At 37.8% G+C, this 24,225-nt stretch overlaps 1 protein-coding gene across 2 annotated transcripts in view; it reads right to left on the reverse strand.

Annotated features, from left to right (window-relative positions):
* Window positions 1–24,225, reverse strand: part of DLG2 (discs large MAGUK scaffold protein 2) — a 973,962-nt gene that overhangs the window by 520,213 nt on the left and 429,524 nt on the right. The window lies entirely within an intron of this gene.

Consider the following 24,225-nt stretch of genomic DNA (forward strand, 5'->3'; position numbering starts at 1 on the left):
TATGGAGTGTTATTTCATTTACTCATCCCTCCTAAGGAAACCACCCCAGTGTATTCTGCCTTCAATCTTACGTATGGAAATGTTTCAGCAGTTGCCAATTATTTTCAGAATACACATGTGACATGATTTATTCTCTTCTTCTTTTCTGGGATATGCCTGCAGCCCTTCACATATTCACTTTTCAGATAACATAATTAATGAATATATGAAATGACTGGCACCAGCCAAATATTATTTGGGCAAGAAGCCATCAGTTTAATAGATAGTACTCCAGCCAATGTCACATTTAAGGCTTGGCACACAGATCATTTAAGCCACAAGCAATCAATTATTTTTTTAATCGAGTGAGTACTCCTTCTAAAAAGACAACTACTCTGAAACATCCTCTTTTAAGTGAGCCATTTGCTAAAACATAATTAGGAGAAATAAGAGCAGACTACCAGAGTCATCTCATTAACTCAGAAATGGGGAAAATGGAAATGTCCAGTGGCTACTTCTTAAGGAGACAAGACAGCAATGACAGAAGCCATAAGAAGCTCTATCACAGAACACAGAGCCATTCAGATTGGAAAGGACCTTTAAGATCAGTGAGTCCAACCATCCAACCCAGCACTGCCAAGTCCACCACTAAACTATGTCCTCAGGCGCCACATATACATGACTTTGAAATACCTCCAGGGATGGTGAGTCAACCCCTTCTCAGGCAGACTGTTCCAATGCTTGCCAGCCCTTCAGTGACAAAAATCTTCCTAATGCCTAATATAAATCTCTCCTGACACAACATGAGGTTGTTTCCTCTCATCCTATCTGTTGTTATATGGTAAAGAGACCAACCCCCACCTCACTACAGCCTCCTTTCAGAGTTGTAGAGAGTGATAAGGTCCCCCCTGATCCTCCTTTTCTCCAGGCTAAAGGAAGCTCCTTTACCCTCACCTTCCTAGCCACTCCTCATCAGAAAGCTAGCCTCATCCTGGGCTTCATCAAAAGAGGAGTGGCCAGCAGGTCAAGGGAAATGATTCTCACCCTGTACTCTGATCTTGTGTCACCCCACCTGGAGCACCACATCCAGCTCTGGGGTCCTCAGCACAAGAAAGACATTCCCTTCTCTGTACCTGTTAGAACAGATCCAGAAGAGGGTTATGAATAGGATCAGAGGGATGAAGCACCTCTCCTATGAAGACAGGCTGAAAGAGCCTGGTTGTTCAGCCTAGAGAAGAGAAGGTTTCAGGGTGAGACCTTTCAGTACTTTAAGGATGCTTATATAATGGAGGGAGAGGGATTTTTTTTTTTATATAGGCATTTAGTGACAGGAGAAGGGGGAATGGTTTTAAACTGGAAGAGGTTTAGATTACATATTAGGAAGAAATTCTTCCTCAGTGTGATGAAGCATTAGAACAGGATGAAACTTCACAGGGAGTGTGCAGAAGCCCCATCCTTGTAAGGGATGTTCGAGCCTAGGTTGGATAGGGCCCTAAGCAGTCTCATTTAGTGGATGCCATCCCTACCCTTGCAGGGGGTTGAATCTTTAAGGTCCCTTCCAACTCACACCATTTTATGATTCTATGATTCATTCTATGTTTATATATTTATTTATATATGATTAATTTGATTCTATATAATTCGTATATGATTATATATACATACATTCACACACACACATATATATGTGTGTGCATATATATAACATACATGCTATTCTTTCCAGATAATTGTTGCAGTTTTACACTGCCAGAAGCAGTGTGATACGGCCTTAAAGAGAGAACATATTTTTGACCATCAGTAAGTCCTTTCCCCACCACCGCACTGCAGTGTTGCTGGTCCATAAACAGGAGCCAAAGCCCAGAGGAAACTGATTCACCCTGAGCCACGTGCTCCCAAAGAGAACACTTGTGTGGATCTCTAGTGATAGACTTGCTTTAGAATTTGAATTGATCTATTTATCCAATAAATGCACATTCCGAGGATAACTTCAGTAATATCCATGTTCATGTGCCATCAACTGAAAAGTTTACAGAACAGATTTCCACTCTTCTATTCATCTTTGTCTCTCTCCTATCCCAAGCCCAATCTCTCCTTCTTCACAAAGTATGAGCCTACAGCATTTCTGGGTCAATCCTTCTATGGGTTTGCTTCGTGTTCTTAGCACCAAACCCATTGATTTTCATACATCTTTCCTCCTACAGCATCTCTTCATTGAAATGCTTTCAGCTGTGAACCAAAACAGCTTGATACAGCAAAAAGCCAGTGGTAAGGCTGAAAATACCAAACCAGAATTAAGACTCTTCTGCAGAAATGCCTCATTCTGCTCTTATGGGGTCCTGCAAATGTCCTTGAAAAAAACCCATTCCCTAGAAACCTTTCTCTAAGGACTAATTCAAATTTCTGGAGGGAAAAGCATGGTTGCACGGAAATGCTACTCTTCATTTGACAAAAGAACAGGTGGATGTCCTATGATAATTAAATTACAAATCAGTGCCTGCTGCTGACAGGGTATTGTATGCTGCCAACTAGCATCAGATATTTAAAATCCTCTGTAATTACCTATAATGGGGGTGTGGAGTGTGCTGCTGTGAATTTTTAATATGAACGTGCCTTTTTAGAAGAGACCATTCTCTCTGCAGTGTGAGGTTATTACAGCATCACTGCTCTTCACATCCTACTGTCTGAAGGAGCATTTCCAAGGCTGTGATTGCCAAAGAGATGTCAGCTAGACAGAACTGAAGACATGAATCCAGCAGGAAGTAATGGTCAAAAATCTTAAATTTTAACAAAGGCAGTTCTCAAATTACAATAGCCAGACTACTGCATTGGCATGAAAATACAGATGGTTCTTACAACCTACCTTTGATAGATTAACAGTGAATTAAGGTAACTTGGAGTTTGTCATTCAATTTTGGGCCAGAGGGAACTGGTATTTTTACAGAAGTTTGTTGTTTATTTTTTCTTTTTTTGTTGTTGCCATCAGTTTGCAGAAAATGCAAATAAAACATTTCATTTTATATCAGGTCAAATTGACCTAAGCTGCTGAATGTGGCCCAGCTGGAGTTGCCATTCAAAAGCACATATCCCTGGTTCTCTACACAGCTCTTTGGCTGGGCCACACTCCAATGCATCACACATTCCTGCTGCTTGCAATAGGAGGACTGCAAAAGGAGGGAGCTAAATGTGTCACAGGAGTTACAGGCTCTGCAACACCCTGAGAAATAAGCAGCCAGTAAATCCCGGTCTACAGAGATTCCTGACCTACTAGAAAACACCATGAAATGTCAAGAGACACATAAGGAAAGAAGCGACACTGCTTTTCACTCAGCCAAACCTTCATAGAAGATACTTATAGATGTTAATAAATAAAAAAAAAAATACCACCCATACTATGAGATAATAACCCATTCATGAGTGAATTCCACTCCCCATCACTCTTCAAAGCCAGTGTGCTAGCCAGTGGCCAGTATATTATGTTTTATCTTGGGAAACAGTAGCAATACTACCGGTTCTAGCTGTTACACATCAGCATTTTGAGTCTCAAATACAATTTCTGTTTTACAGTCCTCCTAAGGAGGGGCCAGACTTCTGCTCCTTACAAGCTGTGATTCTTCATATAACCCATTTAACAGTGAGACCACAGGGAAAGGAATTTCTGAAGAAAATTTCCCACAAGAGACAATGACCTCTTACAGATCCAGTTGTTCTACTGCAATCTGGAAATAGGCAAGGTATGCAAATGGGTCCAAATACTCCCCTCTCACTCACTTGCCTTTTCTCTCAAACCAGCATCTGAGCTGCTTTGCAGCTCCCAAGTAAGTTAGTCCCATTGCTGGAACCTGCTGGAACCTGGACATGGAAGCTATCTTTAAACAGGGTAGCTCCCTGTTTAAACATCACCCACCTTCTGCATGAGATTAGGTCCAGGGTTCAACACACTGGATTTTCTGAGAGAGGTTTTGGATGCCTCATCCCTGGAAACATTCAAGGCCAGGCTGGATGGAGCTCTGAGCAACCTGGTCTAGTGGAAAGTGTCCCTGCCCATGACAGGGGACTTAGAGGTAGATAATCGATAAGGTTTCTTCCAACTCAAGGAAGGATTCTGGGATTTTTTTTCTCAGTATTAGCAGCCAACAACAACAACAAAACATAATGGACTTGGTCCCTTTAGACAAATGAGGAACCAGCAAAATCCCACCAAAAAAATGTTAATGTCACCTTGTCCTTCTTTGGTGCTCAGTATTTTCTTTGGTCTTCAGTGTGTTGAATTTTACTGTCACTGCTCTCCAAAGGCAGCAAATTTCAATGTCATACCAATGAGCATCTTTGGAAAACAAACTTTACAATTTGTACACACAAATCATTGGGCATTCATCCAATCATGAGCAGAAATAATATTACTCATCCAACTGATTGCAAATGAGCAACACAGCTTGAATTCTGAATATTTGCAATCAATCTATAGAGTAAAAAGAGAAAAAAATACTCTTCTCATTATATAAAATGGAAGAAATCACAATCTGCTTGCCAAGACTGTGGAAGTAGATTAGGAAGCTTAAATCATTGAATAATTATACTTATTGTGAATGACTTGCTCTTTTGCTTATCAAGTAGATTTCCAACAAGCTTGTCACTATATCACAGCAATACCTTCCATCCAAGAAGCCCAAGAGCTTTACAAGTGGCAGTCAAGACTGATAACATCCTGTTGATGTGCATCATCTAAAGGTGGGTAAAATTAGGCACAGAAATGCAGCAACTTGTTCAAGGTCACAGAGAGAATCAGTTCATTAACCAGTAGTAAAACTTAGAGGATTTTTCCAGTCTGCACTTTTAGTCCAAGATCTGGTGCACTTACATTGACTTTAATAGCAATGATAATTATTATTATTTAAACATAAGGTTGTAGGTTTGCTGATGCCATTGTAATTTCTTTTTAATGTTTCAGTCTGTTTTTTCCTCACAAATGTTCCAGGGTAAAGCAGTCTTTCTTAAGTCAGGACATAGGTTTTTGTCTGTCTCAGTGTAATAGCTAGCAGTACTTTGGGTGATTTACAGTGTGCTATCTCTGAGAAACACATAGTGAATTTTAGAAGACAAAAGGTGTCCTCTAAGAGCCAAATTAGTTCACACAAAGGACATTATCATTACTAAATACTGAGAATTTGGATGTATTTTCCATTTAGTACAACCAGAAAGTGTTTTTTTTTTTTTTTTAAGAAGAAGAAAAAAGTATAATTTCTTATCTCAGTTTATTGAAAGCACCAGGTTTTTGCCCATAGCAGGGAGTATACAGTTAGTTAAAAAAAAAAAAAAAAAGGTAAGTGTAATGCAGTGGAAGAAATATGTTTTATGGTATTCTCATAATTTTTTTTAAACCCTCAAATATTTTATTTTTCATAATGAAAAAGAAGTGAGATGGGCATTAGCTAAGTACTTCTTCATTTTATCAGTTGGAGGTAGTTGCACCTTTTCCTCACAAGATGGCACAGTAACCATCGAGTTAAAGCATAATCTCACTTTGAACTATGATATGTTGCAGGGAAAAAATAAGTATTTATGCAATGTCATAAAACTTCAAATGATTCTTATTTTGCACTGACCCGATATAAAACTATTAAACAAAAAAAAGACAGCAACCTTTTATAGTAAGCATGCATAAAGAAGCAGTGATCATCCATAAAGCTGGCAGATGGAAAAAAAGTTCAGTTCATAAAAGTATCAAAAAATTACAAGCAAGTAGGAATCTATCAGTTTTTGTGAGCTTTAGTATGAACAAAACCACTATGTATTGACAAGATTGAGACCAGCCCAGAATGCTGCATTCCTCTAGGAATTCTAAATCCTAATTAAAACCGCCTGCATGCAAATCTGTACCATGAGGTATTCAGCTCCATATGCTGCATCACATTTTGGACCTGTTAACAGCATCAGTTTAGCCCTCTGGAGGCTGCTACTTGCTATCCAATAATTTAAAATAGATTTTTAACTTGAAGTGCCAATATACAAAAAGACATCCTAAGAGGGTGGCTTTGCTTGGATTAAATGGTGAACGTGGCTGCAGAGTACAAAAATCAGTAACAAGAAAAACAGAAAATCCAGCTAATACTGATTGTTTATCTAAGGGGAGCAAAGGAAAGATGTGGGTGAAACTGTAGCATTTATCAGCACCAGGAAGTAGCCACTTCTCTATCCCTCTGTCCTGCAATAACATCACTTTCTTACACCTTTTTATAGTCTTCAATAGCTCCACTCAAAGTATTTTTTTTCTGGTACGTTCATGTTCTCCCAATTGCTATAGGAGCCTTCATGTCTCTGCAGCTCCTCCGTTTTCCCCTGCAGCTCCCCATGTAGCCCTAGATGTACATCCCCATTGATCCCTCTAATTCTGCTGCTGCAGTTCCTCAGCACAGGGCACTGAGCCTCACTAATTCTCCTTTTCCACCCCTTGCCTGCCCTAAAGAGCCGCTTCTGGCAAGGGAGGGGACTGTACTGAGGTTACAGCTGAGCATTTGGAGAGGCAGAGCTGGAAATGCCATCAGTTGCCATGTCTCAGTTTCCCTGCCAATAAGCCTGCAGTGGGAAAGCAGCCTGGCAAAACTGACACCCGAGGCTTACATCAGAAGGGTACAAAGTAATCATGGGCTGTTATAAATAAATAATGTATTAGCATTGCCTGAAACAAAGGATAAAAGAGAAATAATAAAAAACCACAGAACTAATGGCTTGCTCCTCTTGTGTTTTCTGTACCAAAGATATATATTTTAATTTAGTCCAGCAGCACGTGACACAACAGGCCATTTGTGTGCTGCAGCTGAAACCTTCTGCCCTGTCTTCACACAGGAATTATGTGTCTGTGGGATTCCAGTATAATTTTTCACAGAAATAGGGAGATTCTGCTGAAAGGCTCTATGAGGCAAAAGGATGCTCTCAGGCTAAGACAGGTGAATGCTATTGTAGATAACTGCTTCTATTCTTGCTTTTACCACAGAACTCTCACTCAGTGTTAGGCTTTTCACAAAACATAACTTTCCACAGCTGTAGAACTGAGAGATTCCTCACTTTAAAATGCCCTGCAAGCCACAGATGGCCAGTTTTTGTGGAAGTGCTGAGCATCAGCACCTTCAGCTGAAATCAGTGAGAGCTGGGCTTTGTACAGGAGAATTCCATGAAATCCTCTGCCCTCAGTCACCTGCACACTAAAGAAGCTCTTCCTCATTTCTGCCTGTTGCCTCTTGTCCCACTGCTCGGCACTAGTGAGCAGAGCCTGGCTCCCTCCTCTTGACACCCTCCTTCCAGGTACTTCCATACATTGATAAGGTCCCCTCAGAATAACAGGAAAACCAATGAAAAAGTTAATAATGGAGCAACTGGAACTGCTTGCATTAAAAAATGCATGAAGACATATGTTGAATGTAAAATGCCATATGAAGAACCACTCCATGTACTGAAAGATGCAGAAAGCCCATGAAAACAAAAGTAACAGTGTAATTAAAAATGTAATAGAGTTGATGCATATTGTAACACTACATTACAATATACAGCCACAGAGGGCCTGCAATAAAATTGCTTAGACCATCTCAATTCTTGCATTTCCTAAATCTGAGTGGTTAACTTTATCACCCTGCCGTCCTTTAACAGTTCTTTGAACACAAAGTATACACACATAAAAATACCTCATAAATTTTAAGAGCATTCCTGCTTCTTCTAGTGTGAAGAAGGTATAGAGATAAGTATTTTTCAGTATTTGTGGAAAACTATCTTCTTAAAAAAATACAAATGCTTTATGTACATAAACTTGACAATCTCACTGTTGTCACCCTGATGAACCTAGACCGTTAGCTCTGAAGATAAAATTATTTTTCTACGAAGCAATTTATGTTGGAGCTGAACAAGTTATTACTAGCCTCAAATATTCTTCTTATCAGTTCCCTCTTTGAAAAGCTATGAATTTTTACCAACAGAAAGATGGATTTAGTCCATTTTAACTAGATGTTCAATAGGCCAGCAAGACACATCTGTGTCAGGTGCATTTGCATGTGCTTGACACTTCTAAGGGTTGAGTTAAACATTTCAATAGCAGGGCACTTACTGAAAAAACAGCTTTGGGCTTTTGCATCTTAATCCTTCTACAGCCTCTCAATACAGCATAATTGTGATAAAAAAATCTACAATTTCAGATACTTTAATAAGCTCTGGTTAGTGCACAAGCAGGCAAAATAGCTCTTATTGTAAACAGAACATAGAGAAACATGAAGATATTGCATTAACAAGGGAGTATTTGCTTTACTGAGGCTATTGCAAAAACCCGTATTTCCACATTTCATCTCTCCTCAAGAACCTAGTTCCTGATCTAGGGAGTTTGTGGTTCCAGGGAAGCTCCTTCAGCTCAATGATCTGATGGTGACACATCAGGATAAAACTCCACCAGGTCAGGGGCTGGACAGGAAGAGAGCACCCCATTAAACTGCATGGTGTGCAGGTACACAGAGCTCAATGTAATGGGAAAATTGCTTGGGTTTACATCCTCTGATGAATTTACCACTCCTTGGGCCATATTATACCTGAAATTAAGAGGGAATATCCTATAATCATCTTCATTTATTCTATTTAAAAATAAACTAACAGAGGTATTACACCTGCATTTTCTGAAGTGCCAAGCAAGCCTCCCACATTCTACATAATTTTGCACCTTTCTTGATTGTTTTTGGTGGGTTTGCAGTTGCAAAGAGCAGGGGAAGGCAAAGGAGAAGGTTGAATACTTTAGGAGTTACTCATGTTATCTCCTCAGGAAATAAAAAATTTCTTTCTGGCAGACTGACCTTATCAATGTTCAAAGCCATCCCTCTTTGTGATAATGCTAGCTTAATTAAAAGGTTAAATCCCTCCTGTGCTGAATAAAAATCCTTATTTTAAAAAGCCTAGATAATGTAAAAAACTTTCTTTTTAATTTCTTTATGTTTTCAGCTGGAAAAAAAGTAAATTTCTTTTAGAAAATAACATCTAAATTCCTTTGGTCCTAACAACTAGCTTTCAGAAAGGCTGGATAAATGACTGTCAATTGAATAACAATGTCATGGTACATTTTCTGTGTTCTTAATTATTAGAAAATCAGGACAAAGTAAAACCCAACCAGGTTAAAATTAGATTCAGCCCAGATCATAAGGCAATCATGAGGCACTCTTAACTTTGAAATGAAAGACATTATCTTAAAATGATACCCAAAACAAAACTCAGACAATCCCAAGCAAATAGCTTGGTCTAGACACAGCAGTTTTATTATTAGGCAGAGAGGGTTTTTTAAGTCCTGATCCAACAAATGGATTGATTGATTATATAAATAAATATTTTCCACAACTTTATATGTGCAGTGGGCCAAATCTGCATCATCCATCTGGAAATATAGCCTATTTAAAGATATTATTCATTTTCCATCTTTTTTTAGTGCTTGGCTAAGTTCTAAATGGATCACCAAAGACCGATATCGCTGTTTGTTTTCTGATGAAGCAACAATCTAAACTCCCCAAAACAGAAGTTTTCTTGTAAAAATCGCATCATTTTCTCTACATAAACCACCTCTATGAGAAAAGACAAGTTACTTCGTATTTTCTGTCAATCCTCTGCTACTCAGCTGATAATACCAACAAGGAAAAGAATTTGTTGGGTCTGGAGCTCTGATTTTCTGCTGAGGAAGAGAAAAGCTTCCTGGGAACCAAACTGAGAGCTACAGTTCATTTTTATCTTGACAATGAGAAAGCAAGCATGACTTTCACTTGTTGTTGACCTTTGTTGCAGTTGGATCACAGATCTAAAAGTCAGCACTATATATATAAAACATTATTCACATAAACTATCATGTATAGAGTGGGAAAAACACATTTTACTATTTATAAAACATCTCTGCATGAGTAAAGTTCTGGCAACATTAATCACAATTGTGTGAATGCCTATCCACAGCAAGGAAAACGTACCATTTTGAGTGATTCATCTCATCACTGCTGCTCCGGAAGGGGTGGGCTGGGCTGCCCCTGAATGGAGCTTGAAACTAACCACACAAAAGCTGAGATACTGGCACTGGTAAACCTTGCTCAAAAGCTCTCTGGCTGTCAGACTTTGAGCTCAACAGTGGATGTGTGCTGTCCCTTAGGAGCTGTGTGTTTAGTTTTTGGTGTAGTGACTTTGTCCTAAACGCTACCTGACTAAACGGAAGGGAAAACTGCCTGTGTGGGAATTGCCACATATTGTGAACATACAACTAGATTAGATGTTTAGGTTACATCCTGGGAAGACATTCTGAACTGTGAAGTTGAGAGACACACAGGTTGCCCAGAGAAGCAGTGGATGCCCCATCTTTGTAAGTGCTCAGGGCCAGATTGGATGGGGCTCTGAGCACCCTGGTCTAGCACAAGATATCTCTGCCCATGGCGGATGTTGGAACAAGATGATCTTCCATGTCCCTTCCAACCTAACCATTCTATTACTTCATCATTCTATGATTACTTTGGAAACCAAAATATAAAAAAAAAAAAAATTCTTCAACACCCTTGTACTAGTTTAACATGCTGAATTATCACAATGATCCCTTTCAATACAAGCCATTCCATGATTGCATCTGTAGTCTTGAAAACAGAACATAGAATTATGCAAATCCCAATTGCCAGTAATAGTTTAGCCCTATGGATCCATGTTGTCAGAGATATTTTTCAGCTTTATTAGCTAATTAAATTATGTCCCTATTAGCTTTTCTAATTACCAAAGTCATGCTTACATGTTTCAGCAGAAAAATGTTTTGAAGCCTTTCTTTTACAAGTGATTAACTAAAGTTATAAGATGCACATTAGTTGTCTGAGCAAATGCAGGATGATATCTCACCTTTGAACTGACTTCATTTTTAAAAAAGTACTATTAGAATAGTGAAATAACTAAGAGTACAGGGTCTTAACACTTTGTCTTCTTGAACATTCCAACTAGTAAGTGTCATGGAGCCATGGTGAAAATGTTTCCTTAATTTTTTATTATACTGTATTTACAAAGCAATTCAGTAAAAATTTATATGTTAAACTTGAAGAATAAGACTGTGAAATGCATTATGTTAACAGGACAAAGTCTATTCTCAAATCTTCTAAAGTACTCTGTTGGAGCCAGTGTTTTCCAAGTGAAGCTTATGCTATCATTTTACCAAAATTTCAAAGTGTTTCAGTTTTATGCCAATCACATGAAAATCAGCAATTCTCAAGTCCCTCCCACCTCACTAATTTTCTCACATCACTGCAGCTCATTCTCAAGTGTTTGGCTCTCACCTGGAAAGAAGTCAGATGTCTGCATTTTCCAACACCCTTGCATCCCTTCTGACAACTCCCTGCATGCTCTCAGAGTTGACCTGCCTGAAAAAATAATTGGAACACCTGCACTTCAGCTATGCATTGCCAAGCTATACTAGCTAGCCTCATATGCATAAGTGGCTACTCAGGTATTCTGGACCCATTCTGTTCCTTGTTCCAGCTTCAGAATGCTTCAGATTTTCAGTAGTACCCTTACATTAAAAGCACTGACTTGGAACAGACTATAAGTGGCACACATTTGCAGTTCCACACAAAAAACTGGAGCCTCTTTTCTGTATGCTATCAATCTGAAATTGCAAAAGGTGCCATTGCCATGTTTCTTCTGTGAATTTATTCTAAAATATACCAAAGGAAAAAAGAGGAGCCATTTCCTTCAAAATATGAATTCCTAATGTGACTCTATAGCTGACATTTCTGTCATGTACTTGTTTGGTTTTGTATCTTTGCTGTTTTTTCCTAGGATATATCACAAATCAGTATTTGGTTCTCATTAGTAGGATGTGAAATATATATTATTTGTTATCAGGAAGAAAGTATATGCAGAAAAGTCCCAAAAGAGCATGAAAAGGATAAAAACAAAAGATATCCCAAGTGGAATAAATGCTAATATCTGCATTTATTTATACCACTACCCACAGGGGCTCCACATTAAATACTACTATTTCAAAACTGATTAAGCTGATTTCAAAATTAATTAAATGAAGAATTTCCTTGAAAAAACAAAAGGAATTCAACATGTCATTCAATTGCTTTACTTTAACTGGAGTACCAGTTTTTAAAATATTAAGATACACATAATTCGAAACAAAATTCAAAGGAAGATTTGAAATACATTAATTTGCTTGCAAGTATGATTTTAAATATTTTGAAAACAGTTAATGAAGACAGATATATTCCTATGAATCATTTCTAAAAGGAAAAAGACTTTATCTAGTAGTTTTAACTACCTTAGAGTTACATAAAATCACATAAGCAGTCAACATATATATATATATATATATTTACATAAATTTGATTTTCTGTTTACATCTTGTCCTCAAAAAAGAGCTTGCTTTATAAATATTATCACCTAAAATCCCTTTAAAGGACTTATTTTAGACTACTGTATATTAAAATGATAGAAAAAGAAGGCTTAAAAGAGAGAGAATACTATTCATTAGACCTGCAGTTCAAGAAGGGATAACAATGTAATTTATTAGAGCTTTAGTACAGCTGAAAAAAGCAGGCAAATATTTAGGCATATAGTCTAGGAAATTAAATTTGTTTCTATCTTTAGACATTCCTAATCTGAAATTTAAGTCTCAAAGGGAAGTTGTAAATAAAGCAAAACAAAATAAAAACAAGGAGTTCAGAGATGATGTTAAAACTCACGTTTCCCTTGGGGTTGAGGGAATTCATAGATATTCTACAAGTGCAATTGCCTATTGCAAGGTTTATTGAAGCTCTCTCTGATATCTTATGCAATCCCTTATATTTCCAAGTTTCAAAAGAACTTCTAAGAGAGGTTAAATTATTTCTAAGTTAGTTAAGCCACCTGCAATTCATTAAGTGGAGAAATTCTGCACACACATTAAAATCTTAAGAATCACTCTTTCTCTTTTGCCTTAACACTTCCAGTGAAATGTGCTTCAAAAAATGTGACAAATCTAAGGTGCGATGCACAGGTATAATAGCCAAGGGTTTGCATTCATTCCTTTGTGTGGGATGCTTTGCAAACCCATCATAGCACCCATTAATTTCAGTAACATAAAATATGCAGTGAATCCCATTCCCTCTCCCTTATAAATGGCTGTTTTAGCCGAGACCTAATAACAGAAGTGGCAAGCTGAATATTGATGGCAGATCTTTTCCTCCGGATATGCAGAAACCACGGAAGGCTGAACTTTCTGCTCCTGTGGAAATTATGTTCTTAATTTCTTAAGGCTTGTTAGAAAATCCCCAGACAGTGCTGTGTCCAGCCAGTATTCCCATCTGCCATCAGCATCATTTGAATGAACGATCACTGCTAATGGAGGGAGGTTTCCTGTGCTCCCACCCCTCTTAACAACCCTCACAGATGAGTTATGCTGCTTTCAGTCCTGCTCCAGCCCTGCAGCAACACCTGAGATGCCTCTAAGAGATGCAAAGATCACTAGGGAGAAGCAGATCTAGACAGGAAGGGGGGATGGGAGACTCCTCTCCCATACCCCAGATAAAAGAGGGAGTGAGGTTTGAATATTTTTAAGTTCTGCATCAGTGGTACAGACTACCTAAACAGTTGGGGTGGAAGATCATCATGCAGCAAAATAACCCACAAAGTTCACAAACACATGAATGGCCAAAGAGAGTTCAAAAATGAAAAAAAAAATCACACTCAAGTACTTTTTCCTCTATATGATCCTTCATAAACAATGCATGATTCGATGAGTAGATGGAGGAATTTGCAGCTCTTGGGAATACCAACATACATAATAGCAGAGCAAGAGGAAAGCCAGGGCTTGTGGGACTGAAATATGACATCAATTTATGTTGATACAGAATCAAAAGGAAATTAAAGTATCAATACTGAAAATGTTTTTGCCAACTTTATGAGGTGGGGAGATAATATAAAAAACTACCATTGATGGAAACCCACATGGTCAGAGAGCTCCATCATCAGTGTGCATAATGCTGCCAGACCCAGAGGAGTGAGAGACTCTCTTTACAGAAATGCTAGGGTTCTGACATACAGAAAAGGTTTACAACAGAACTCTTGTTAGGGTGTACATGTACACAAATATATATGAAAAAATATTTAAAAATTTTAATAAAGTTGTCAGTCTCAGCTTGCACTGAGACTGACACCTGTATGGACATCAGTATTAAAGCAGCATAGAAAAGGCTTTAAAGGAGTATTACTATATTTATCTTAGTGAAAATGAAATTAAAATCACTGAGAATGTCAAATGTAATATTTCTGTCTTTCTTGATACTTTTTAATTTCTTAGGCAGAGGGAAGACTACACTGCCATAGCAAAAATGATTTCACAAAGACATTTGAAGTTTGCTCTATAATGAAGAAAAATGCTGTTATTACAGAACTTAAAGCACAGAACATGTGGTTTATTCAAAAGATTCCTATTAGCTGAGTGGGATCTTAATTACTAAATGCACTAACTTTGTTCATGCAGAAAAACATTTCACTTCGCAGTGACAAGTTCCCTTATGTAGTCTGGTAGTGACATTGAGAATTAACAACAGCATAAAGTGATGATTTTGTAACCAAATTTCTTTAAATTAAATAAAATGACATAAACAGGATCTACTTATTTTTTACTTTATATCTGTGACAGCTTTAAATCCACACCTATAATCCCAGTGCACATTTCTGTTGCAGAGGTATTTATTCAGTGCACCAATATATGAACGGGCTTGAGAGATTTGTAGTTATCAACAGCAGCAATAGGATAAGCGTCCTTCTTATGGCAACTAAATTGTTTGGCAGGAAAATCAGCCTCACCAAATTAAATGCTTTTTTAAGAGATATTATTTCTATAAATGTGCAATAATTGTGGGTCCTCTGTATATGTTTTCCAGTATGGGAACAACTGGTATTATTTAGGGGTCACTCTGGATTAAGCAACAGTATTTACACACTTTCCTCCTCACATTCTCACACTGGTAAGACCAATCCTGTTTGCAAATGTGGGAACATGCATGGAGCAGTTGTTTTCCATAACTTTATTTTATAATTTTGTTTTCTATATTTTAGCTTTATTTATCCCTTAAGCTAAGCAAATTCCAAAATATGAAATAGAAACTGAACCCTTCCATCTAAAACTAAAGCTTTTAGAGGAAACAAAATAAGACTACTAGGAGAGCTCATTGTTCTCTAACATCCTTCAGTTCTCCTCATTATCTCTGGATAACACGCTATTTTTCAGTATCTCCTGTAGGCTGAAAAATCTTGCTAATGCTCAGCAAATTAAAAGTCCAAAACTGCAGCCCTAGAAAGTGCCATTAAATGCCTACAGCCATATCCCAGGCACTACTAGCTTAGCTTTACATTTCAAGTTACTGCAATTGTTATTATCAAAAAAATCTATAGCAATGCAAGGATTTGAAACTAAGTCTCCAAATCATACATTAAAGCTTATTCACAGAAAATTGTCTGCTCAAGCTCATGGGAGGAGAGAAATAAGGCCTCTAGCAGTCAAAGCCCTAATGTAGGATCCAGAATCAAGTGATTAAAAACAGGAATGTAGTCAGACTCTTTTTAAGGAGGTAAAAGACAACAATAAAACAAAAAGAAGCTACTACATTGAAAAGTTATTGAAATTTCAGGCCTGTCTACACCAGTAAATACAACATAGGAGCATCTTTGTCTGCAAATCTAAGTCCACTCCTACACAACTTTGTGGTTTATCCAACAGGGAATTGGCAAGGGTATATTAAAAAGAAAAATCCATCACCATCTGCACACAAAGTGAAACTGGTGTTCTAAGTTCTGATCAATGCAACTCCTTTTCTTCAAGTTCTATTTACACTTGCATTTGACAGGAGTCTTCCTGGGGATATAATTATGGGCACTGCACTGTAATTTGGAATGAGTACAAGGACTTTACTAGCAAAGGGAGCATGGGTGGGTTGCAGTTCACTTAAAATAAAATTGTAGGAAAGGTGTCTAAGAAACTGTATTTAAAGCCTACAGAAACAATGCAAGTCCACAATGATATATTTTTCAAGCTAATATCTAATATTTTGCTATGGGCAACAGAAACTGTAGCTTCATTATTAAAAAAACACCAGGTAAAAGAAAACTTAGAGAAACAAGCAGCGCAACTTTTTGTACATAATTTTCCTCATTTTAAAGGAGTTTTGTGTGCCAAGAGGTGGTCCACAAGAATTGACTTATATTTCATGGGCTGCAACATTTTAGAACCACAAGGACCTTGTGGAATTGGAAAAAAATGAGAAGTGGGGAGGGTTAAGGAGCATTTTTCACAGTCAGATGGGATTGCTAAGACATGCTGAGTATAAGGAAAAGGAAGGTTTCCTTGGAGGTGGGGCATGCAGCAAGGGATCTCACTGAGTGTTTCGAGCAGCTACTTTTGTCCTTGGTGTGATGTTCTTGCACCTGCAGGTTACAAGTTTTGCCTCTCCCCTGTAAGAACAGAGTAGAAGTAGACTGGAAAACACCTACCAGCTGTTTCAAGATCTGAGAACCTAACACTATGAATCTGGCAGTCAAGCACACCACTGGGATGTTAGCAGAAATCTTAGATGTGTATACATGGGAAGCAGAGGTTTTCCACAAGGCACCCATGGGGCTTCAGATGAAAAATTGTGTAGCTCAACGTTCACAAGATTGGTCTTTAGAAACAGTATGGAAAAAACTTGAAAAAAAAAAAAAAAGTATTGTGACTGTATATAAATGTGTGAAGGAAGGATTGTTTGAATCACGAGTTTTCAAAAAATTAATTTATTTTCTGGATGCTATTTCTCTGAAGTCACATTAAACCTATTTGTCTTAGCTTCTTTAATGCATGTGGAAAAAAAGGAGGAAGAAAGAAAGACAGTGACAACAAAACTTGCATTAACTTCAGCCTGATTCACATTCACACAGAGGCTGTTACATACCATACTAGCTGTGCAAGGAGTTTTTTATACTGGGGGAAAATGTGTCGTTTTCACGCAGTTTAGCAACACTTTATGGTGACAAAGGCAGTCCTAATTCAAATAGGAATGAAGTCCACTAGGAAATAAATAAAATGGAAGTTTTTCTCTCTGTGAGTTTTCTAACACACTTCCTGCAAAGTAAAGAAAACAATTTTTTTGTTCTTTGTTTCCCACAGACAATTCTGCAAGGTACAAGAAGAATTACACTGCTAGCAAACCTTCTTATATTTTACTGGATGTAAAAGCCATTCTGGAAAACACGTGGAAATAACTTCATTTTATAATCTGCACAGTAGCAGCCTCTTGTCAAGGCTACTTGAAGAGTCTCAACATGACCTGGTAGTTTCTTTCCCAAATTGTCAGTAACAATGTGGGTTTTGAATCACTGTAACACCAGTAATATTTAGAAATACAATTCTGAGACAACAGTAGATGACAGCCTTTGGTTGTGAATTTGATGAAATTCTTATGAACTACTGTAGCTCCAATCACTGAGGCTAAGACCAGCAGCTACTGCAGGGTGAACCCAGTTCTGTCAGCTCCTATGAAATTTGCTGTAGCTGGAAGCATGGCTAAGGGATTCAGGTTATTATTAATAAATTCAAAAGTAATTAATTAAATAGAGAAATAGAGAGATGTTCAAATAGTTTTAAATGTTCTCTGTAGTCTTTTCACTAATCCAGCTAAAAGGACCTAATTTTAGAGGTCAGTTGTATCAGCCTCTTTTGTGTGAAAAAATAAACATATGGTAACTTATGTGGTGTTCACCTGAAAGGCAGAAGCTAGTAAAAAACTCAAACAAACAAATAAACAAAAAAGCAAACACAAAAACAAAAAAACCCCACAGTTTTCTGAAAGTGGGAATCTTAGCTTTAGTCCTGTGCCTGTAGTGTCACTTCATAAATTTAAGTGTTTTACAATTAAAAAAAAAAGTCCCTTTTATCATTGTTACATTGTCTTTAAAATGTGAATTCAAAATGTTCAGAGGACGAAGCTTCTTTTTTCCCCTGAATCTATTATTTTTTTTTTAATTTTTAAATTTCTTCTTTAGATTTAACATACAATTCTCACTGCTTAGTTAGTAATTCTCCAGATGTGACTCAGCAGTTCAGAATGGAATGAATGAGGGAAATTAGTTTTTCACTGAATAAAGGTTGAAAAGAAATTATCCTGGAGCATGTTTTACGATATTGAAACATTAGAATGTTAACTGTTAAACTGAAAATATAGTAGCACATTAAAAATGTTAGGAGAAATAAATAAATAAAAATAAGAAACTGCAGTACAAAAAAGAATGCAATCATGCCCCAAGGGAAAAGGTAATTAAAATTGGTATGTTCTTATGAAATGCTTTAGTCTCAAAGAAATTGTATTTTAAAATAAAAGGGAATAGTCATACAGATATAAGACAGACTGTATTTGAAAAACTTTTACTGCTCAGCATTGGTGCAATATTTAGAAACACATACTTGCATTTGCACAGCCAGTTGCAAGAAAATGCTTCTTGCTCCTAAGCTACTTGTTCTTACTTGTTCTAGTTTTCCATACTCTGGCAAATCTGATCATTTTAACTCAGCCTATGATCATCAGTAAACCCAGGACCTCATTTTTATAATGATGCACTGATGGAGGTGAACTGATCCTCTTTTAAATCAAAAGAAAACCAAGCGCTTTTGAAATGACCTAAAATCTACTCACAATCACTGGAAGGACTTTCATTTCTTCACACTTTTACCCAGAAAAATGGTAAGCAAAGAACAACTAGAGCTACTGGACTCACTGCACTGAAGAGCTAAAATGTGGCACAGAGATACTTTAAATAACTTTTCTGCCTTTTCAGTAATGATGCTTGAGAAATGCAGCTGGCAGGGCCTTAAAAGCACTAATCTTCAGAAATGTGTTGTAAAACCCCTACCTGGGTACAATCTGGATTCAGCTTGTGAAAGCTCTGGGCACATGTCCCAGCTATTCAACATTGCTTTCTACAGACAAGCACCTCAACTACTCAGCCTTTATCTCTGAAATTTTTCTTGATTCGGATCCAGTACAATGAGAAAACAGCTTAAACTCCTAAGATATTGGTGATGGACAAAAAAAGCCAATGCACCCGTAGCACAATAGATTTGTCCCTCGCATGAGGAAAATTATTTGTCCAATCACAAAGTTATAGAATCATAGATTGGTCTGGGCTGGAAGGGACTCCAAAGATCATCTAGCTCCAACTCTCCTGCCATGGGCAGGAACACTCACCACCTGCCCAGGTTGCTCAGAATTCCATCCAGCCCAGCCTTAAACACCTGCAGGGGTGGAGCCTCCACAACTTCTTTTAGCAACCTATTCAAGTGCCTTTCCACCCTCACAGCAAAGAACTTCCTCCTTACATGTACTCTAAACCTACTCTCTCTTAGCTTGAATCCATTTCCCTTTGTCCTATCACTACATGCTTTTGTAGAAAGTCCCTCTCCAGCTTTCTTGCAGGCTTCCTTCAGGTACTGGAAGGATGCAAAGCATTCTCTCTTCCAGGCTGAACAAACCCAACTCTCTTTGTCTTCCCTTATAGGAGAGGTGCTCCATCCCTCTAATCAACTTGGTGAAGTCCTTTGGGCTTACTCCAACAGGTCCAAGTCCTTCCTGTGCTGGGGACCCCAGAGCTGGATGCAGCACTCCAGGGGTCTCACCAGAGTGGAGCAGAGGGGCAGAATCCCCTCCCTGGCCCTGTTGGCCACGCTGCTTTGGATGTAGCCCAGGACAGGTTTGGCTTTCTGGGTTGTGAGTGCCCATGGCTGGGTCATGTCTCACCCCCCAGCACCCCCAAGTCCTTCACACAGGGCTGCTCTGATCTCTCCATCCCCCAGCCTGTGCTGATAACCAGAGCTGCCCTGACCCACATGCAGCACCTTGCACCTGATCTTGTTAAAACTCATGAGATTTCCGTGGGCCACTTCTAGAGCTTGTCCTGGTCCCTCTGGATGGCATCCCATCCTTCAGGAGCATCAACAGCACCACTCAGCTTGGTGTCATCTGCAAATTTGCTGAGAGTGCACTCAGTCCCTATGGCTTTCTTGAATGAAGGAGTCTGGGAAGATATTCAACTAATTCCTGTAAAATCTAGGATTTCAAGCAAACCTATAGGTAGTACTTTCCTGGTAAAGACACAATCCAGTGAAACAAACATATTGACATTGTATAAAAAGCCATATACATTACTTTCTTTGAAGGAAGGAAGGCAAGAACCACATGCTAGTAGCCACTAAGGAAAAAGGAAAAGCCATAATTCTATTTATATTCCAAAGTTAGGTGAAAGAAGTAAACACTGGAACAGGCTGCTCAGAGAGGTGGTGGATGCCTCACCCCAGGAAATACTCAAGGTCAGGTTTGAATGGGACTCTGAGCAACCTCATGTAGTGTAAAATGTTCCTGCTCATTGCAGGGAGCAGGACTATATGACCTTTAAAGGTCCCTTCCAACACAAAGTATTCCATGTTTCTATTCTAGGAGGTAATATTTAATCTTTGGAGTTCTCTAAGAATGTTCTGGAGTTTATCTTTAATTAAAAGAGGGCACTTTTCTACTTCATTCTACATAAATTATTCACATGAGCTCTGTATCTCAGTGATAGCACATTAACAGCTCTGTTATTTTATATAATTGCTGTACATAGGTAATCAGAATACATTATGTTGCAGAGATAATTATGGCAGTGCTTTCTGTTGTTATGAGATGCTGGGAGCCTCAGCAGCGTGTCTTTGTGACACGCTGCATTTCATATGGATGGAGAGGAAATCGTCAAGAATTTCCCATGGCTCTGTATTTTTTGACAAATCTTTTACTCCAGCGAATAGATTAGTGACAGAATCTTTCTTTTCCAGGGGCTAAGTAGTGTTACCAAAATCTACTGTATTTAGGAAAATGATTCCTTATTTTGTGGGTTTAAGCAACATATTTTGTGGCCCATGTGTTATTATTTTAAGGAGTAAGTCACAAGAGCCCTTTTATCGGAGTATACACACGTGTGCTGTTGCTAGGAGTACAAGGAAATGTTGAATTCATAGATTTAATACTCAGAAACCCATATTTTCCTATTCACATAGGAAAATATTCACATTTCCTATTCACATATTTCCTATTCACATTCATATGTACATAGATTACTTGAGGTTTTTTTCCCTTCTCAGAGACAAAATTTTATAACAATTAGTTATGTGCCCAAGAATGAAAAGAGTTCTACTAGCTCCAGTTTTCCTTTTATTTGAAAAGTTCAGATGGTAAAAATCCATCAGAAATGTTGCATTCCATACTGGTGCACATACTAGCAGGTATCGCCCTAATTTATACAGCGTTTCCTCACTCATTTTATTGCAGTGCCAACATTCTTCTGTGAGATAGAGTGTTTTCACCAATATGCCATTAACAGGAAATTAAACTTGGTATGTGAATTTGACACCAGTTTACAACAACCTGCAACTAAAGGATGAATTTCACCCTCGTCTATTGTGATATATTCTATTGTTATAAACTTACATCAAGTATTTCCTGGTAAAAGCCAATGAGAAACATCTTGCAGATCTTGTATTCTTTCTTCTTATCAGTGAAAGCTGGTTTTAATACATCCAGTACTTAAATGTATCAAAGATTATTATTTTACAGACATGCATGTATTAATATGCATAGATTAAATAATTTCTGTTTAGCGGGAAATGGCTAAGAATCTATTAAATGGGCAAATAACACAGCACATGATGCCTAAAACACATAATTATATTAAATATCTTTTTAATTATCTGTTTCCATTTATGGAATCTTTAGAATTACAGTAGCTTTGGGGATTGATTAGGTTTGCTTTGGAAATGTATCAGAAGTTTTCCTAGGGCTGAAAAATCCAAATCCCCAGGCAGCAGTTTACAAAGTATGTAGGCATCTCATTTCTGCCTGAGTTTTAGGCATTTCCCTTGCAAAGTACGACTGGACTTGCATTTTAAGAGAAAAAACAACCATCAAAAATAGAAAAAACCACCTTCATACTTTATGTATTAAATACTTTCAATGTAAGTTGCTTGATTTTTTTGTCACAACCCAGCATTTTATAAGAATTTCCTGGTGGTTACAGATTTATCTATAAACTTTTGTGCTCATTCGATATCCTACATTTTCCACTAGCTTTGAGGTTCAGCATCAGGTGCAGAAACGGACTCTATTCTGTTAATATCTGGGGTTTATTTCATTTATATTCAAAGGATGAGAATCAAAAATTAACATTTCTGACTTCAAGAGGAAATGGAAGGGTAATAACAATGATGAGGACAGATTTTTTACTGATTCAGTAACTGAAAATGCAAAAAATGTTTTGCATGTTATGCATTTGTGACCTTGAAAGTCACACCTTGAAGCCACTACATTTGTTTGGGTTCACCACACAGACTTGATCTGTTGAAGCACTGACTCATGACATTAAGGTGTGACGAGTATATAAAGACCATTTGCTATGGAATTAGGAAGACTACAGAGGTTATAAAGAAGACTAATTTATGGCTGATACAACTGGACTAGGGCTGGAAGACTTCTGACATCATTACCATTGTAACTAGACTACAAGAAGATATTAAAAAGAGTTGGTAGTGATAAAAAAAGCCAAAAATTAATTTGATGGGTTTTTGCTTTCATTTCTACAAAAAATGCTTCGTAAAAAAAACCCCCAAAATCTTGACAAACTATGTTTTACTGAATGCTCTCACCTCCCTTCATAGTATAAGCCATGGTGATCAAGTGAGCGTATTTTTACTTTAACAGTTTTTCATGCATTTCTTTCATAAGAGACCATCAGATCAAATATGAGATTGCTTTTACCAAGCAATTACAGTATCCATTTTTATACAAATCTGAAAATGGCCAAGTGTGAGTATGACATTGTTGCAACGTACTGATGCCTGCAAGTTCCATAAACATATAATGACTTAATATTACTAATCTGCATTTAAATCTTATCACGGTAAATAACATGAACCAATTTTGTTATTCCAGCAGTGTATTTCAGACTCAGTTCCATTTAACTTTTTAGACTTAATTAGAACTGTTTGCTACAGCACTTTTTGCATATTAAATATTGTGATTTTTCAACAGAATACACAGATCATTTTTGTATACATTATTACAAAAATGGAAAAAGTGATTTTTTAAAAATTATCTTTACTGGTTTTACACTTCTACTCCTTTATATCCGGGGCCCTAACATAAGAAGAACATGGACTTCTTGGAGTGAATCACAGCGATGCTCAACAAACTGGAACACATCTGCTACAAAGGCTGAGAGAGTGGGGGCTGTTCACTATGGAGAAAGGAAGGTCTGGGAGATATTACTGTAGCCTTTGAATTATAAGGAATTATAAGCTTATAAGGAAATGGGGACAAATGTTTTAATAAGGCTGGTAGCAATAGGACAAGGGGTAATGGCTTGAAATTAGAAGAGTGTAGATTCAGACTGGATACAGGGAGGAATTTTTTTATAAGAGTGGTGAAACATTGGCACAGGTTGCCCAAAGAGGTGGTGGGTGCTCCATACCAGGAAATGTTCAAGGTCATGTTGTATGGGACTCTAAGCAACCTGACCTATTTGAAGATGTCTCTGCTCATTGCAGGAGAGTTGGAATAGATGTGCTTTAAAAGTCCCTTCAAACCCAAACATGTTTCTACAATTCTATTAATTCCTCTATGACTTCATGTGATGAGGTCAATTTGTGCAGAACTGAGGTTAGACTGTTCCAAGGAACTTGGAACATGTGTTAAATAAGTATTACAACAAATCCTCATAAATTTAATCCTAAAGGGTCATTGTGGTAGTGCAAAACATGGCTATTCATATCTTCACAGCCACTTCAGGAGCACAGCTCAATGTGTTACCACAACAATTTGCTTTTACACATCTGAATAACTGCATTATTTCAGGGTTATCAATACATTGGGGTAATTGAACTGCAGGGCCATAATGTGAGGTAGAAAAGAATTGCCAGCATGAAATTTTGCCAGAACTTTGCAATGCTACCATTTCTTTACTAGAGGAAACAAGACAGCATAATTTGTAAGAATCCATTAGAGTTCTCCAGTTTCATGGAAGAGCACGGAGGATGCATTCCGGAGGACAAAGCCAACCATTCCTCTTGACTTTGCAGCACAATGATGTGTGGGATTTGTGGCCTGCTAAAGGGATGGGGGAAAACTCTGGCTCTCTGGATGCCATGCAGACACCTTGGGAGTGCCCTCATGTCCCCAG

This window comes from Pyrgilauda ruficollis, unplaced genomic scaffold (assembly GCF_017590135.1).
Source record: "Pyrgilauda ruficollis isolate IOZ18807 unplaced genomic scaffold, ASM1759013v1 scaffold60, whole genome shotgun sequence".
NCBI lineage: Eukaryota > Metazoa > Chordata > Aves > Passeriformes > Passeridae > Pyrgilauda > Pyrgilauda ruficollis.